Raw genomic sequence first — 17,033 nt, 5'->3', positions numbered from 1 at the left:
TGAACGGCAACACTCCCTCCACTGCAACTGATGCCAACCTTGCAGCCATGGAATCCCACACTTGGATCACCAACTGCGCAGGCAAGCTCGCTCCACTGCGCAACCCCAACAAGCAACACCCCAAGAAAGCCGCCGGGTTCACCACCGATCTCCAAGAAGCCAGACGCACCTGCAGCCGCATGGAGAAAAACTGGAGAAACAGCAAGACACCCAAAAACTACACCACCTACAAGGATGCCATGACGGAATAGCCTCAACACATTAGAACCACCAAAAGGACCTTCATCCACACAGAATCCTCGTCAACTCCAGCCACTCCAAGAAACTTTTCAGCTTCATCCAGGAATTCACCAAGCCCCGCAGCGAAGCCACGGACATCACCCCCTCCCAGTGCCTCTGCAGCAAACTTGGATCCTACTTCCACCTGAAGATAAAGAACCCCTATGACAACTTCAAAGACCACATGCCTGACCCCGCAGTCAGCCCGCCCTGCGGCAATGCCAGCCAGACCACCATCTCCGCCTGGATACCGATCACGACCGAGGAGACTGCTGCAACCATGAAAGGCATCCACTCCGGACCCCCACAGACTCCTGCCCCCCCACATATACCACAGAGCCACCACCACCATCGCACCTGTATTACAATGTACCATCAACACAACCTTTGACACCAGCTCCTTTCCCGATGACTGGAAATGCGCAGATGTCAGGCCCCTTCTCAAGAAGCCCTCAGCAGACCCGATAGACCTCAAGAACTACCGCCCCATCTCAATCCTCCCTTTTGCAGCAAAAGTCAACGCAGAACTAACAAGGTTCATCAAAGACAACGCCATCCTTGACCCTTCTCAATCTGGATTCCGAAGCAACCACAGCACCGAGACCACCCTACTCTCGGTTACCGCCGACATCCGCACCCTCCTCGACCAAGGTCACACCTTAGCCCTGATGCTACCTGTCAGGAGCTTTTGACACAGTCTCCCACCGCATGCTCACAGCTAGACTACATGATGCAGGCATACAAGGCACCGCCCTCGATTGGATCAGATCGTTCCTCACCGGCAGGAGCCAAAGGTTCAGACTGCCACCCTTCCTCTCCGTACTCACAGAAATCAACTGCAGGGTCCCACATGGATAATCACTCAGCCCAACCATGTTCAACATCTATATGGCTCCCCTCGACGCCATTGTCCAACAGCACGGCCTCAGCATAGTCTCCTACACCGACTACACCCAGCTCATCCTCTCCCTCACCAAGGACCCTACCACTACCAGACTCAACTTCCAGGAAGGAATGCAGGATGTTGCAGCCTGGATGAGCAACAGCTGCCTCAAACTCAAAGCGGATAAGACTCGTCCTCGGTATCACCCCTTCAGCATGAACAACACCTGGTGGCCCACTGCCCTCGGCAGCCCCCTGACCCTTACGGACCCCACCAAGAACCTCAGCATCGTACTCGACTCCTCCCTCTCCATGAATCAACAGGTCAACACCGTCACCACCAGCTGCTTCATCACCCTCCGCATCCTCCGTAAGACCTTCAAATGGATCCCCCCCTCCCCGAGGCAAGGAGGACAGTCACCCATGCACTCAATACCAGCAGGCTGGACTACAGAAACGCCCTTTACACCGGCATCAACAAGTCTCTACTCTGCAAGCTCCAGACAATACAGGAAACCACCGCCAGACTCGTCCTCGGGGTCCCCCAACATGAACACATCAGCCAAGACCTACGCAAGGTCCATTTGCTCCCCGTCGAGAAAAGAGTCACCTTCAAGATACTCACCTATGCCTACAAATGTCTACACAACACCGGACCCCAATACCTCAGCGACAGAATCACCACCCAAACCAAACATCCGCTCCACCAACCTCCTCCTCGCTGAAACCCCGTGCATCCACAGAGCCAGAGCAGGGAGAAGATCCTTCTCCAACGAGAAATTCCATTCCATGCGAGAAATGCGCATGCGCGGGCGAGCGCAGGTCAGGTCAGGTCAGGTCAAATGTTTTTATAGAGCGCAACTTATCACCGCAAGGTCTCAAGGCGCTTGGGCAGAGAAAAACAGTTGAACAGTGCCGAAAGATGTCCCAGGCAACGGCGAGCCTCATTTCGGGAACAGCCAGGTTTTAAGACTACCTTTAATGTATTTTTCTATAATTTTTACTAGGGGGTCGGAGGCGGGCGGCGGAGTGGAGCGGAGTTGGTTCCCAACTCCGTGGACCTCCCCCAGCTCCGTCCTGGGTTATTGACTACAAGTGCAGCAGGAGGGTACGCATGCAACACAAGGACCTGCTTGATGCACAAAGATAACCAATAACTATTTCGGAGGTAAGGGATTACATAGCATCATTGAAATAAAAATTACACGTGATGGTAGTGCTTGGTCCACAACTGAGTGACAGCCTTTTATTCCGGTGTCTACAACATTATAGCAAGCAAGGATCAACTGCATCCTTGTGGATGATACATTATTAACATAAGAACAACAAAGTAAGTAAAAGTTGAATGACAAACAAAGTCAACTCATCCCACTAAGTATCTAGGGAGTCACTTCTTATAGCCCCTTGGGTTTGGTTCTTTGTCCGGAGCATTGGGTTGTGGACTGACAACGAGTCATTGCCAGATGGATTGCAATGTGAATGCCTGGTAATTCATTACTTGTGGATGGATAAGCTACTGAGGCAGGAGCCCTTCTTGTTCTCAGGTGGGGCTGGGATGTTGGGGATGCACAGGGTGTGTGTCTGGATGCTCTCCAATGCAGTGGTGACCTGCACCAGCCCATGTGCAACATACTGGCTGCAGTGTGCCATGTCTGTCTGGATATTGACAGTTCACCTTGCCAGGGTCGATGTTGTGGCTGCCAGTCGGTTGATATTGTGATGTATTCCTATAGGTTCTGTATCGATCCCCCTATTCCTGACCCTGGTCTGGTTAATAATTAACTAGCAGCCATCCCACGGTGCAAAAAACGTTATCTGATTAAGTCACACCACGGCACAGGAACGCGTTATCTGATTAGGTCATAACGCTTGCCATCTAATTAGGCAAGCACTATTCCTCCAGCCCCTGATAAGGCATACGGAGTTCTCAAAACAAATCAAACCTATGACCACCTGGGAAAATCCCTACAGCCATTGTTTTGATTTCACCGAGAACTTCAGTAAAGAATGTGCTAACGACCAGTTCGTATGACATCCTTATTGACGTATCTATGTCCATCCTTACGTCAATCTCGGCACCTTACAGGTATAAATATTACCGACATTGCCTTAAGCAAACACACGCGGTGGTGACGAGATCGGAGCAGCGAGACTTGCCGAGGAGCCCAGCAGAGAGCGAAGCCCACTGGCGCTGCCCCGCCTTCCTGACGCGCTGAGAAGGAGACGCTGCCTTTCTCCTGCCGAGAAATCCAGCGCTTCCAAGCGGCCCTTGCAGGCAGCTGGAATATCAAGACCAAAGACGAGAGATACCAGCCCTCAACCATTCTAGATCTCAGGTACAGAACTGAATAACCCCTTACAGAGAATTCTTGAGTCAGTCACTTGGCAAAACAAACTTAACTTAAACTGCTACTTATCTACTCCCGCCCACGTATTAGGCTTAGGTCAGGTACACCGGGGTAGGCGTAGTTAGAAGCACCAGTTGAGTACGATTAGTCAAATGTATATATGTATGTATCTATTTTATCCATTTTAAACAATCATATGGCTTAGAAACCATATCAATGCTTTTACAGTATTATTTCATACTTCTGCTTTTATTGTATGCACTTTACTTAACCATAAGTATTACCATAATATCGATTCATTTCTCTTGTACGAGAAAAGAGACTGATCAATAAATAACATCTTTTATTGAACACGCCCGTCTCTTCCTTTTCTCTACAATCTGGTGAAACTAAGAATGCACTGAACTGACTGAGTAAAATAAGTTGTCTTTTGTTTTCACACAACTCTAGAGATACACTCTTGATTAGGGGAGAGCAAAGTTGTCATGTTCTATGGTTGTCAGAAACTAAATCCCTTCTTGTCTATCCAGGGAGGTTAAAATCCTCCTTGTCTATTCGAGAAAGTTTCTAGTGAACTCTGAGCTAGCTGGCAAACACAAAACTTTAAGTCTAATATCGTCAGTAGAAGACCTAGTTAACCTCCGTCCTAGGTCTATACTATTGAAGGTATTATTCCAATGCGCAGAGCCTATTGGGATAATAGGAACTACACTACATGGCGCCCAACCGTTTGGATAGGCGATAAAACTAACGCAAGACATTGGAGTAACTCAGTCGTGCTTTTTCACTCAGAACCCTTTTGTTCCCATAATACTCCAAAGACGTCTGGAGTGGGTGAAAGGTCATATCCGCCAAACCTCGCAGGAGGAGACTCCTATGTATGGTTTTTGGTTTAGTCAACGTTGAAGGATACACTGTTCCAAAATATTGTGCATCTAATCTTTGTTTCCATAAGAAACCTGATCTGCAAACAAACGGAATAACCTTCCTGTCGGTAAAATGGTAGACAGTGAAGAAGAAAGAGAGACAGCTAGAATAACAGCTGAACTCATAGCAGCTGATGCTACTATGCAGGATAATGACCCGGATATAATACTCATCCCGGTCAATATAAGAAAATCTATAACTTTAAAACTTATAAAAAATGGACTGACATCGAGAGGTGGTACAGTCATATTCGTAATTGAGGCACATGAATATCGGCAGACAGAGGTGTTCTATTCATGGATAAACTTTCCAGCAGCAAACGCTGTAACAAAGGACTTCCACTATTACAAAATAGAGGAACCTCCTGATGAGTACACTCCTTTCGAGGAGGTGGAAGTACCACTCAAATTCCAAGAGCACCTGCTCTTGTTTAATGGCGCCCTAAAACATAATAATCACATCACCAGGCTCGGTCCACTAGGTAGACCAGGAGCAACGTGGCCGGTCCTAGCCGGATACACACCACATCCAGACATTGAAGAAATGCCTGCAGCAGAGCTTTTAATACAGCTAACACAATTAATAAAAATACATAGACAATTAGTCCAATATGTAATGCGGACTTCTACTGTCCAACCAGTAACCAAAATTCCACAGCTGACCCCTCAACAGGGGAACACAAATAAAATTACACCACAGAACATACAGTCCTGCTTAGGTAAAGTACGAGCTAAACGGGAACAAATTCCATTCTGGTTAGCACAAAAAATCACTCAAATAGAGGCGGTATTTCCAGAAACCACTCCTCCTGAGAAACACAGGATTCTGACTATCTGTCTTCCAATGGGAATCGCACCACACGTGGAGGACTGTGACACTTGGGGTACAGTCTTTGCTTCCATTTACACAAAAACACATGGTGTTCCATCCATGTCAGTAATACCAGATGTGCTAAAACAAATTCAAGATGAATACGGTCCAGAACCCGCTTTAACTCTTGGTATGAAATTACTGAAAGACTTCAAGCAGGTCTCGGCAATATTACTAGCCAACATAAAGGGAGAAGCAGCGAATGTGGCGATCCGCCAGAGGTTAAAAGAGACAAATATAGCAGACCAACCAGCTGAAATTGCCAGAATTATAGAAAAATCCTATGAAGAACTAGGTAGAGATAGTTTGGGTGGAATACCGGTAAAACCCCAACTAATTGAAAGTCCAGAAAAAGTATTTATTAAAAATAATTTAAACACTCAAAAAAAGAGCTGGGATGGAAACAAAAATTCCAATCCTAAAGAAAAAAGATTCCAGTCCAGAGGAAGGTCTCCTCGGCGGAGAGAAAGATCTCCTGACCAAGGACGCAAGTCTCCCCAAAGGGAGCCCTCTGTGAAAAAATACAACCTTAGAAATAGGGATAATATAAAGAAACCTGATAGATATCAAGATAATGATACACGTCCCTCTCAATCTTTTCAGACTTCCTCGCAGAAATCGGAAAGAAGAGGACGATCAGAACACAGGGAAGAGAACGTCAAGTCCAAAGACAAAGAACCTGCTCATCTGAATAAAAAATTACAATTTCCAAAAAAGAAGGTAGCCAGTATTAAAGTAATCAAAGATGCCGAGAATACTGAGGACACAGCTGAAAAACTGAGAATGGGCTCAGACAATGCTAGACAGCGCAGCAGAAGTGAGCATAGCTCGCAAAGTCCGTATGAATCATCTGGAGACAGTGGACACGAATGAATACATTCAGGTGGAAACTGCCGATACCAGAGTTAGCAAACCTCATAAAATATATGAAATAACATTACGTATAGAGGGGGATAAGACTAGAAAAATAAGGGGTCTATTTTGGGATAATCTCTCCGAGGGCTATGACATCCTTCTAGCTGAACGAGACTGGCCACCAGAGTTCGTCAGGGAGTGCCCTCATGGCGAAGAAATAATTATGCCTGCCTTCTCAAATCATATTCCAATTCATAAAAAATATACACTTGCTAGAAAATGGGCAGTAGCTCAAGCTCCTGCTTTATATAAAAATCATGTGGGATGGGATGAGGACTCTCCTCCTCACAAAATTCAGTTAAAATCACAACCTACTGCACAGAGGCAGTATCCAATTAAGCAAGAAGCTAAAAAACAGGTAAAAGAGATCCTAGATCAACTTGAATACCAGGGGGTGATTGAAACTTGCACCTCACAAATGAACAACCCTTTGTTTCCTGTCGCCAAACCAGACAATTCATATCGTCTTGTTTTGGATTACAGACACCTTAACTCATGTTGCAAAACCTTTGCAGTGCAAAACTCGCATAGTGCTGCACTAATGAATAACATAGTGCGCAAAAAATACAAAACAACATTAGACATCTCTAATGGATTCTTTTGTCAGAATATAGCACCAGAAAGCAGATATTTGACTGCGTTCTCGGTAAATGGCTCGCAAAAAAGTTTCTGCCGTTTACCCCAGGGGCACAAGAACAGCCCAGGATTATTCTCAGCGAGAGTAACAGAGTTACTACAAACATATGATGACGAGGCATTATCCTATGTCGACGACATTTACCTAACAGATGATGACTTGGATACTCACTTGAAGAGAGTGAACACCATAATACTTGGGTTCGCAGCAGAGGGTTACAAATTCAACTTTAAAAAATCCAGAATAGCCCATCTAACAGTCCTGTTTTTAGGATATGAATTATCAAGTGAAGGCAAAAGCCTGGCTGACAATTTCCTAGAGAAATGTGCTGTAATCCAAGCACCTAAAACATTAAAAAACTTACAATCAATTCTAGGCTTCCTAAATTTCGGAAGAACTTACATTATAAATTACGCAGAAAGGGTCAAACCCCTTTATGATCTAATAAAACCAGATTTTAAAAGAATCAATTGGACTCATAAACACACAGAAATTTTGAGATCTTTACAAACAGACATGTTAATTAAAACAAAATTACAAACACGTGATAACACACGCAACCTTGTGATTCGAGTCATCCCAGGAAGATGCGGATTCACATACCTGACCTCTAATGAGGGAAAAAAGGTAGCAATTGCATACAAATCACACTTGTACACAGAAGCTGAAAAGAAGTTCAGTATTAAAGAAAACATTGTTCATGCAGTTCAATCGGCTATAGCAAGAGAAAAAGACAAAGCTGACGGTAGACGTATCACAGTCAGAACAGCAGAATCAGCCTTTGAGGCATTAACAACCCCATGTAATTTACCAACAACAGCGTTGAATCCAGAATGGATACAATGGGTGAATTCAATTACAACGGACAGAGTAAAATACTACTTTGATCCAGAATTAAAGGAATTAAAATATCTAGAATATGAAATGACATACCCTCTGCCAATCGACATTCTGCCCTTACGACAGTACGCCTGTGTAATCTATACAGACGGCCATGCTCAACCACCAGGGTGGGGAAAACAAGCGTACAACCCCACATGTGAAATCACAAAAGAAGTGTGGCACGGAGGGAAACTGAGACCTCTGCTAATAAAAACACACTCAGTAGAAACTAATTCAGAAGAACAAACTGAAATAATAGCATTGAAAATGGCGCTAGATAATGTAGATCGCGAATTCCCGACACTTATAGTGTCCGATTCACATTACTGCGTCAAATCATATAACAACGATTTGCAGAAATGGATTCAAAACGGTTACAAAGATGACACAGGTGCAACAATAAAGCAAAAGGTGCTTTGGAAACAAATAGTTTTTCACAAATAGTGATACACTCACTGAGTCATCAGCGTGATGGCGTTCACGTTGCAGGGAATTCATTGGCTGAGAAAGCCACAACGGTAGCAACTGAATCGGCTTCCGTAGTTAGAAAAAAGCGTGCAGTAAAATACATTGACGGTGAAACAGTGCTGGCGGGGAAAACGTCATCAAAAGGCGACTGCTCAGCGCTACCGATCAACTATCCACTCAATTATACATACATAATCGATGCAAACTCCGTTCCTTTTGCTCGAATCCCTGGAGTGGGGGATAGAGTAATTCCAAACACGGACAGGAGAGGCTTGTTAATAGCAGACGCACATATGGGTGCGGGACTCAGACACCTCAAACTAAAAGATTCCCTGGAAGAATTACAATCAGTGTACTGGTGGCCAGGCATGAGCCTGCATCATCACATCTTTGTAAAGAACTGCCCAGACTGCAATAGAGATCGCAGTGGCGAGAGAAACGGTATATTACCATGGCGTTTCACTCCAGAATGGATCAACAATAAAAAATGATGCGTCCAATTAACAGATAAAGACTAGTTTCCACTTGTAATGTAGACCCCAGCGCACGGCTGACGTCTGGACTGTTATAAAAAGATTTGCGAGTCTATAATGGCATATACGCTAGAAGCCTGCTACGTTTGGCTTCAGTATTCCTTTAAGCCCTAAAGCTTGTAGGGATGCATGGCCAAATGAGCATGGCATAGCGGGACTCTTCGCACTTCCTTCCTGAGGGATACGGGATGGTGTAAAGAAAAAACCAAGGCATAAAGCTATCTATAACGGAAAAGGTATTAGGTTCGGGAGCTGGGTGGGTCAAACATCTAATAAGTGTCCAACGTAGTCTAAACAACCTGCCAAGAAATTCTCTGAGGGGATTCAGTCCGTACGAATTATTGTTTGGGACTAGAGTGATGATCTTAGATCTTGACAGTCAGACTTCAGTGGTTAAAGGGAAAAGCTTTGATATCAAAGATCGTTTGGCTATTTTGCAGGACTTAAACGAAACAAGGAAAGACCTGAGCAACATAAAGTTGAAACAACAGCCAACAACCACTGAAGAAAAACCACCTGTCCCAGCAAGACCTGTCTGGGTTCCAAAAGTCGGGGATCTAGTCAGAGAAAAAATCGCGGTAAAGAAGGAATTTGGGCCTTCTTACAGAAAAGCAGTTCCTGTCTTGTCTATCAACGGGACAAGATCAGTAGTACTACCGCCCCTTGCTGGTAAAAAGGAGAACAGAGTTGTATCCATCGACCTGGTAAAACCACAATCATGTGGCCGAAAACAAACAGTAGGCCAAGTGGACTCCCGATAAGTAGTAGAACACCAAGGTTTGCTACAAATACAGAGGTTCAAACTAAGAGGCTAATCACATTCGAAATGCCTACAGAACATCAACAAGGACTATGCAACAAAGCAATGGAACTTAAACCTCTAAAAACCCAAATAAAAACATTTAGTCGAGACACACCAACCTACAATGATGTAACATATGACTATGCTGATGAAACAAAGGAAACTTCTAGAACAAAAAATAATCCAGAAGCAATTGGAACAATAGACAGAACAGCATCAGGCTATTTCATCAACTTCAATGATTCATCTGAAGATCTGAGTGAATCAAAGAAACAGACATCAACAAAAACTTTTAAAGATAAAGCTAAGGAACTTTTTCAACATCTGAAAGAAACCTATCTAATTTCTCCATGGATTGAATTTTGGGTGGCCTTAGGTGCATTTATCCTCATACTTTGGCTCATCATGGTACTATGCTTGGGACATTTCATTGAAGGAAAATATGCTAAAATGGACACAGCAAGCCAGAAAATCAACTTGGTCCTCAAACCACACACATCTTCACACGTCGAGAAAAGAGAACTTTCTTCAGTCAACTTCACAGCCAATCCTATACCCGGTGGGGTAGCATGGGACAATACTGATTATGAAATCTATGGTCCGGTTGAAATCCTGAAGTATCCACATCAAATTAAGATCTCATTGAGTGACTTTGTAAAACCAAGCTCATTTGCTGATGATTGGGACTTTGAAAGTATTAATGATATGATGTCTGACCTAGTGATGTCTGCTAAATTTACAAAACATGATTATTTGCAGGGTTCGTCTAATTATGATAAGATGTTCTGCTATAATCACTTTGGTAACCATTATCTGCATAAATCGGCACAACCTAGAAATGTTTTAAATTATAATCAATGGGAACACTGTGCAACCCCTCCAAAAGGTAGCTCAAGAACTTTTTATGACAAATATTCATATTTTTCAGGGTTCAACACAAGTAATGCAGAAACATTTTATTTCAAATTGTCAAACAAGACAGGTACAAAGACCATGCTTACAAACACTAAATTGATATATTCAGACTCATTTTTTGAACAAATGAATACATTTGGTTTTGATTACTGGGACAAAAATGTTGAAGTAAAAAGTGTTTGGGGTACAAAAGAATGGCAAGTACAAGGTATAGAATCATTGATTAGAGCCTGCATGATCCCAGAACAGATTATATTTTTGAATGACACTATTCACCAAACCACCTGTTTTGGCCTAGCCAAAATCAAAGATTTAAACAAACCGTCTATTCCAAAGCCAACAACAAACAGCAACAGCACTACAGATGTTGAAATAGACGTAAACCATATATTAAACCAAAACAGAACACATCCTGATTGGAAACAATGGTTGATCTGGCCCACAGATACTAATAACTGTCAAGACAGATTCCTGAACAAAATACAGGGGTTCACATTGACCAGGCCAGACCCTAGATATTCCCAAAGACAACACCCAGGGATAATTACCACGTACAGTGTGGGCAAACTCTGCCTTCAATGGCTACAAACATCCACACTGGCAGAAATTAAGCAACACCTAACTTTACTTACTGACGGTGCTGACTTGCGTGATTTCATTATGGGACCGCGCAAACAGCGTCAAAAACGCTTCATAGCAGCCTCTGTATATGCAGCTTATAACGAAGCCTGGAAAATAACTCAAATTGAGACAGCAGAGAGAATACGGGAAATTGACCGTATTAATTTGGAAAAATCACTTTCTGTAGTAGACAATGGGTTAATGACTCTGTCCTCCAGAATATACTCTTTGGACAGCATTGTGTCTTCAGCAATCGACATAATATCGCAAGACTTACTGTTGTTACAACACGGTCAGTCCCAATTGCGTTCTATTGTACAGCTTGGCTGGACGTTACAAAATCTGCGTTCAGGCTATGTGCCTTGGCGTTTAATCAACACAACTTCACTATTTAATATCTTTAACCTTACTGATAAACAAATCAGTATGGCACAGAAGGGTGCTGATTATACAATCCTGAGCATTGAGAAACTCGAGAGATTACCATTGACAATGTCAGAACGACCTGTCATTGAATGGATAATACATGGGATAATTAATATTCCAATATCTACCTTCAGGTTTCAATACTGCCAAAAATATATACAGGCTGGCATGTACGAGAAATTGGGAAAAGGGTACATTAAGTCAACATGGAACTTGCCCTATTCACATGCATGTGTCAGTAATAAAGGCCAGAAAGTGTTTCTTAGTGGCAATAATTGTGCGATGTCACTAAGCGGTACACTTCTGTGTAATGGTATTAGTTTACATGGAGCCTGTGAAGGGTCCTCAAATAACCTTTCATGTCACCAGCTCGGCACACCTGCAACACAAATAGAACCATTCTTTAGGAGACTATCGAACGGGAGTTACATTCTGATTGTAGACCGCAGATGTTGTAGTTTGCTGCCCAGAATACCTGATCTCATAACTACGACTGCGAAGGTCATGTGCTGTGAACGGGTGTTGTTCCCCAGCGCTTCACCAGACAGGGAGGCAAGGTTATGGCCCAAATTGAAAATTACTTCTATTCGAATTGATACTTTAAGCAGAATGAAGACAGTGCTTCTCCAGACGCCGACCAGGCTAACGTCATCAAAAGAAACGTATGATCTCCAAGTTGCAAGGACAACGGCAGAGATTCATTCATTGTTATCAACTAATTCCCCCATACATTTCGCAGAAATCCTCAACGAAATCTTAAATATTTCTGATACCAGTGGAGTCTCAAATGTATTTAAGACAGTGTTTTCGGGGGCTTTAACACCATTCAAAGCCATTCTGGGTATTTTTCCAGACTTCGTCCATTCCATCTTTGGCGGACTTCCTCTCCTTTTGGGGCTAGTGGCAGGAATCCTATTTTTGATCCTGTTATTTCACTATGGCAAACCGTGTCACAGACAAAACACCTGCGACAAGGGAAGAAACAATCCTAGCCATTGCATACCGGGACCGGATATCTAAAATCCTTGGACTATCCCGGCTTAGAGACCTAAACTTGACTTGGTTTCTTTCATTTAGACCGATGTGGCAACTACGTGTTTTACCTGTATTAAGGTGCTTGCTATGCGGAGAAGAATGCGTGTTGGACACCTGTCTGACACTACAATCAGATGTGCCAATGGACGCAGAAACTTTGTTGGGTCCGGTAACGGCTCATGCATTGTGCTGTCCCCAGCGGCTACCAATCCTGATGACGGCATTCGTGGAGACTTCACCACTACGATTGAGGGGTAGTGAAGTACGAGATGAAAGCAGCATCGATCAGGTACGACCTTCTGTCAGCTATGCTGATCAAAACATCAATGAAGGCAATCATGCTCATGAATGCATGGTAACCACCTTTTCCGAGTTAGTGGAACTTTCACAGGAAGCTGTTGACAGTTTTTTCGACAGTCTAAATGATTTGATGTTCTCACCAGAGCAGAAATAATGACTTGGAGCAAGCTAGCACACGGCGTTCCTAACACCCTGAATTTGGCCTTCAGCTTTGATAATAAAGTATCATGAACAATTTTTTCTCCAGTTTACGGACAGCGAAACATAATTTTTTCAGCAGCCCCAAAATAATTTGCAATTTTTCGGGACACTTATCTTCTGCTTAAAGTAGAAACTATTCTTAGAGAACTAAAATTCTATTTTAGGAACTTTAGAGACATTAGCTGCCCGCTGGCATGTTCATAAATATTTTATTTTTGTGATGAAATGGACTCGCACCTTTTCTTCTGTAATAAGAGCCATTTCATGTGTTATTTTCATATCTTATTAATAATGATGTATGAATATGCGTAATTAATTTAGCATTACTATACTGCTTGATTGCATATGGTACATATAATTATCTTTTCGTATATTTCATGATTTCAAAATGCATATGAATGTATTTTGGGGTGGTACGGTATACACGTGCTCTACTAGTATATTTACTATGCCTAGATTTGTAATTATGGACATAGTCTGCGTGGAGTGGGTGTGATGTATTCCTATAGGTTCTGTATCGATCCCCCTATTCCTGACCCTTGTCTGGTTAATAATTAACTAGCAGCCATCCCACGGTGCAAAAACCGTTATCTGATTAAGTCACACCACGGCACAGGAACGAGTTATCTGATTAGGTCATAACGCTTGCCATCTAATTAGGCAAGCACTATTCCTCCAGCCCCTGATAAGGCAAACGGAGTTCTCAAAACAAATCAAACCTATGACCACCTGGGAAAATCCCTACAGCCATTGTTTTGATTACACCGAGAACTTCAGTAAAGAATGTGCTAACGACCAGTTCGTATGACATCCTTATTGACGTATCTATGTCCATCCTTACGTCAATCTCGGCACCTTACAGGTATAAATATTACCGACATTGCCTTAAGCAAACACACGCGGTGGTGACGAGATCGGAGCAGCGAGACTTGCCGAGGAGCCCAGCAGAGAGCGAAGCCCACTGGCGCTGCCCCGCCTTCCTGACGCGCTGAGAAGGAGACGCTGCCTTTCTCCTGCCGAGAAATCCAGCTCCGGCGCTTCCAAGCGGCCCTTGCAGGCAGCTGGAATATCAAGACCAAAGACGAGAGATACCAGCCCTCAACCATTCAAGATCTCAGGTACAGAACTGAATAACCCCTTACAGAGAATTCTTGAGTCAGTCACTTGGCAAAACAAACTTAACTTAAACTGCTACTTATCTACTCCCGCCCACGTATTAGGCTTAGGTCAGGTACACCGGGGTAGGCGTAGTTAGAAGCACCAGTTGAGTACGATTAGTCAAATGTATATATGTATGTATCTATTTTATCCATTTTAAACAATCATATGGCTTAGAAACCATATCAATGCTTTTACAGTATTATTTCATACTTCTGCTTTTATTGTATGCACTTTACTTAACCATAAGTATTACCATAATATCGATTCATTTCTCTTGTACGAGAAAAGAGACTGATCAATAAATAACATCTTTTATTGAACACGCCCGTCTCTTCCTTTTCTCTACAATCTGGTGAAACTAAGAATGCACTGAACTGACTGAGTAAAATAAGTTGTCTTTTGTTTTCACACGACTCTAGAGATACACTCTTGATTAGGGGAGAGCAAAGTTGTCATGTTCTATGGTTGTCAGAAACTAAATCCCTTCTTGTCTATCCAGGGAGGTTAAAATCCTCCTTGTCTATTCGAGAAAGTTTCTAGTGAACTCTGAGCTAGCTGGCAAACACAAAACTTTAAGTCTAATATCGTCAGTAGAAGACCTAGTTAACCTCCGTCCTAGGTCTATACTATTGAAGGTATTATTCCAATGCGCAGAGCCTATTGGGATAATAGGAACTACACTACAATATACCGGGTGAATGTGTCAAACCAGGCCAGGTATAGCCAGTACCTCTGATGCTGCACACAGTGCTCCCTCTCCATTCTGCTAGCCACTGTTCCTGCCCTTTCTCGATGTTCTGCAGAGACTTTGCCATTGTGTAGCAGCTGTCTACTCACTGCAATTCCCATGATGCATTGTTTGGGTGGGCCAAGCTCCTCAGTGGAGTAATTCATTCTGTAATCTATGATATATGGATTGGCTAACATTATGTTATGTATAGCACATAAAGAGAAGATAACTTACCCTGGCTGGAGCCTGCTGTAATGGAAGTGTTGATGTAAGCAATTCCTGCAGCATTCTCAGGTTGGAGGGTCCCCACAATGAGCATCTCATTGGAAGTCAGAGGGGGGTGCTGTGAGGGTCTTCCACCTGTCCCATGTCCCTCTGCCATCCTGCTAGCCAGCCTCTTCTTGGTATGGGACCTCAGGAGGTACCACCTCTTGTGGATCTCTGGGATGGTCTGCTGTGTTACTTCGAGGGAGTTCACCTTCTCTAGGATTCGTTTTCAGATCCGTGTTTTCTGTGCCTCACATACTGAGAAGGAGGCCTTCCCAAGCAGTTGGTCTATGTTGTAAGCACATTCTGAGGTTCCGTGAATCCTGAACCCGTTTCATAGAGGTCATGGTTTCGCTACGAATTTGAAATTAGCGAACCATAACCAGTTAGTACGGCAAGCATGAGTGTTTTCGTCACGTTACACCAATGGATTCACTATGTATTTAGGGATTCGTTCTGAACCCTTGGGTTCCATTTTGTGTATGGCAGCCATTTTGTGGTTGCCCTCACATAGGCCGATAACTACGGCCGAACGAGTCTTTAGCACACGTACACTTTAGCTGACCTCGGAATGACCCGGGCGAACGACCCTCTTGCCTGAAGCCAAACTTGTTAGACCAGTTCCTTCCCCAGTAGCTGATCAAGATTGAGGATGAAGGCACAAGACATCATAAACCCTTTATTGCACACAACTATGTCCTATCTTACTCACACCTGTCTCTGCTCCTTTCTTTATGGCCTGTTTACGATGGGGATGTGCCCGTTTTTATTATGGGTTCGATCGACCTGTCTGATGAAGAATGTTGGGTTTGACCAATAATTGATGATGGGCTGGGCAACTATTTAGTGGGTTTTACCGTCATGCGATACCTCTGATCTGGAGGCATGTGATTGGACAGTTTGTAAATGTAAGGTATTTGTCTGGAATGTAATTTTTGGCATAAAAAGGATGGCTTGCTTTGTAACATTGAGCAGTCTCCTGAGAACTCATACCGTGTTGACTTCTAGGATTTCTGTTACTGGCTGCAGCCAATAAATTCGATCTTTGACGTCACCAAGAAGATTCCGTGTCTCTGTGTTTGAAGACAGGTGATACCCGAAGACTTTGGGCGTGTCCCCTGACGCCGCTGGGTCTTAAATAACCCGGTTCTTCATTTGGCGCCCAACGTGGGGCGACTTCAGCGGTACTGGTCCAAGCCTGAAGATCGTGAGGAGCTTCGTGTGAAAATTCTGGAGGAAGGCCTGCCACTTCATTGACCCCTGTATGTCATCATGGTCCAAAAGTCTTTGCTGCGAGGTTTCCCGCTTTCCGACGGCTACAAAGGACTGCTGCCCTGACTGTCGCCCTGTCTTGGAGCCTTTGAGGATTTGTAGAGCGAGACGATAGACGGTTCTTCTGGCGACGTCATCGATACTTCAGTTAAGTATGAGTGGAGCGTCTCCCAGTCCTTAGTTTTTGGTATCCCTTGGGATCTTTGATTTGGAACTTGCAAGCTCCAAAGCCGAGGGACTTGTGTATTCACAAGACTATCGTATTCGATATTCCCTTGAAGTTTGAAGCTAGACTAGTGAGCGAAGATGCCTGGTCTTAGCAGACTTGGAAGAATATTTTGTTGTGGTAGTAATAGGGATTCCCGATTGGAGGACTCGTGTCCGGTTCCTCCGATTGGAACTCCAACCTATGAGCTCTATGTGAAACATGGCGTGGGCCCCATCACGTATAATGAAGTGTGGATTCGTTACACAAAAAAGGATGGTGTCCTCAAGTGGCCCCAATATGGTAGTTTTGACACAGAAATTTTAGATAATCTCGAGGTTAGACTGTTCAAGAAGA

Source organism: Lissotriton helveticus, chromosome 1_1 (assembly GCF_964261635.1).
Source record: "Lissotriton helveticus chromosome 1_1, aLisHel1.1, whole genome shotgun sequence".
NCBI classification, from domain to species: domain Eukaryota; kingdom Metazoa; phylum Chordata; class Amphibia; order Caudata; family Salamandridae; genus Lissotriton; species Lissotriton helveticus.
This window is presented reverse-complemented; position numbering follows the sequence as displayed.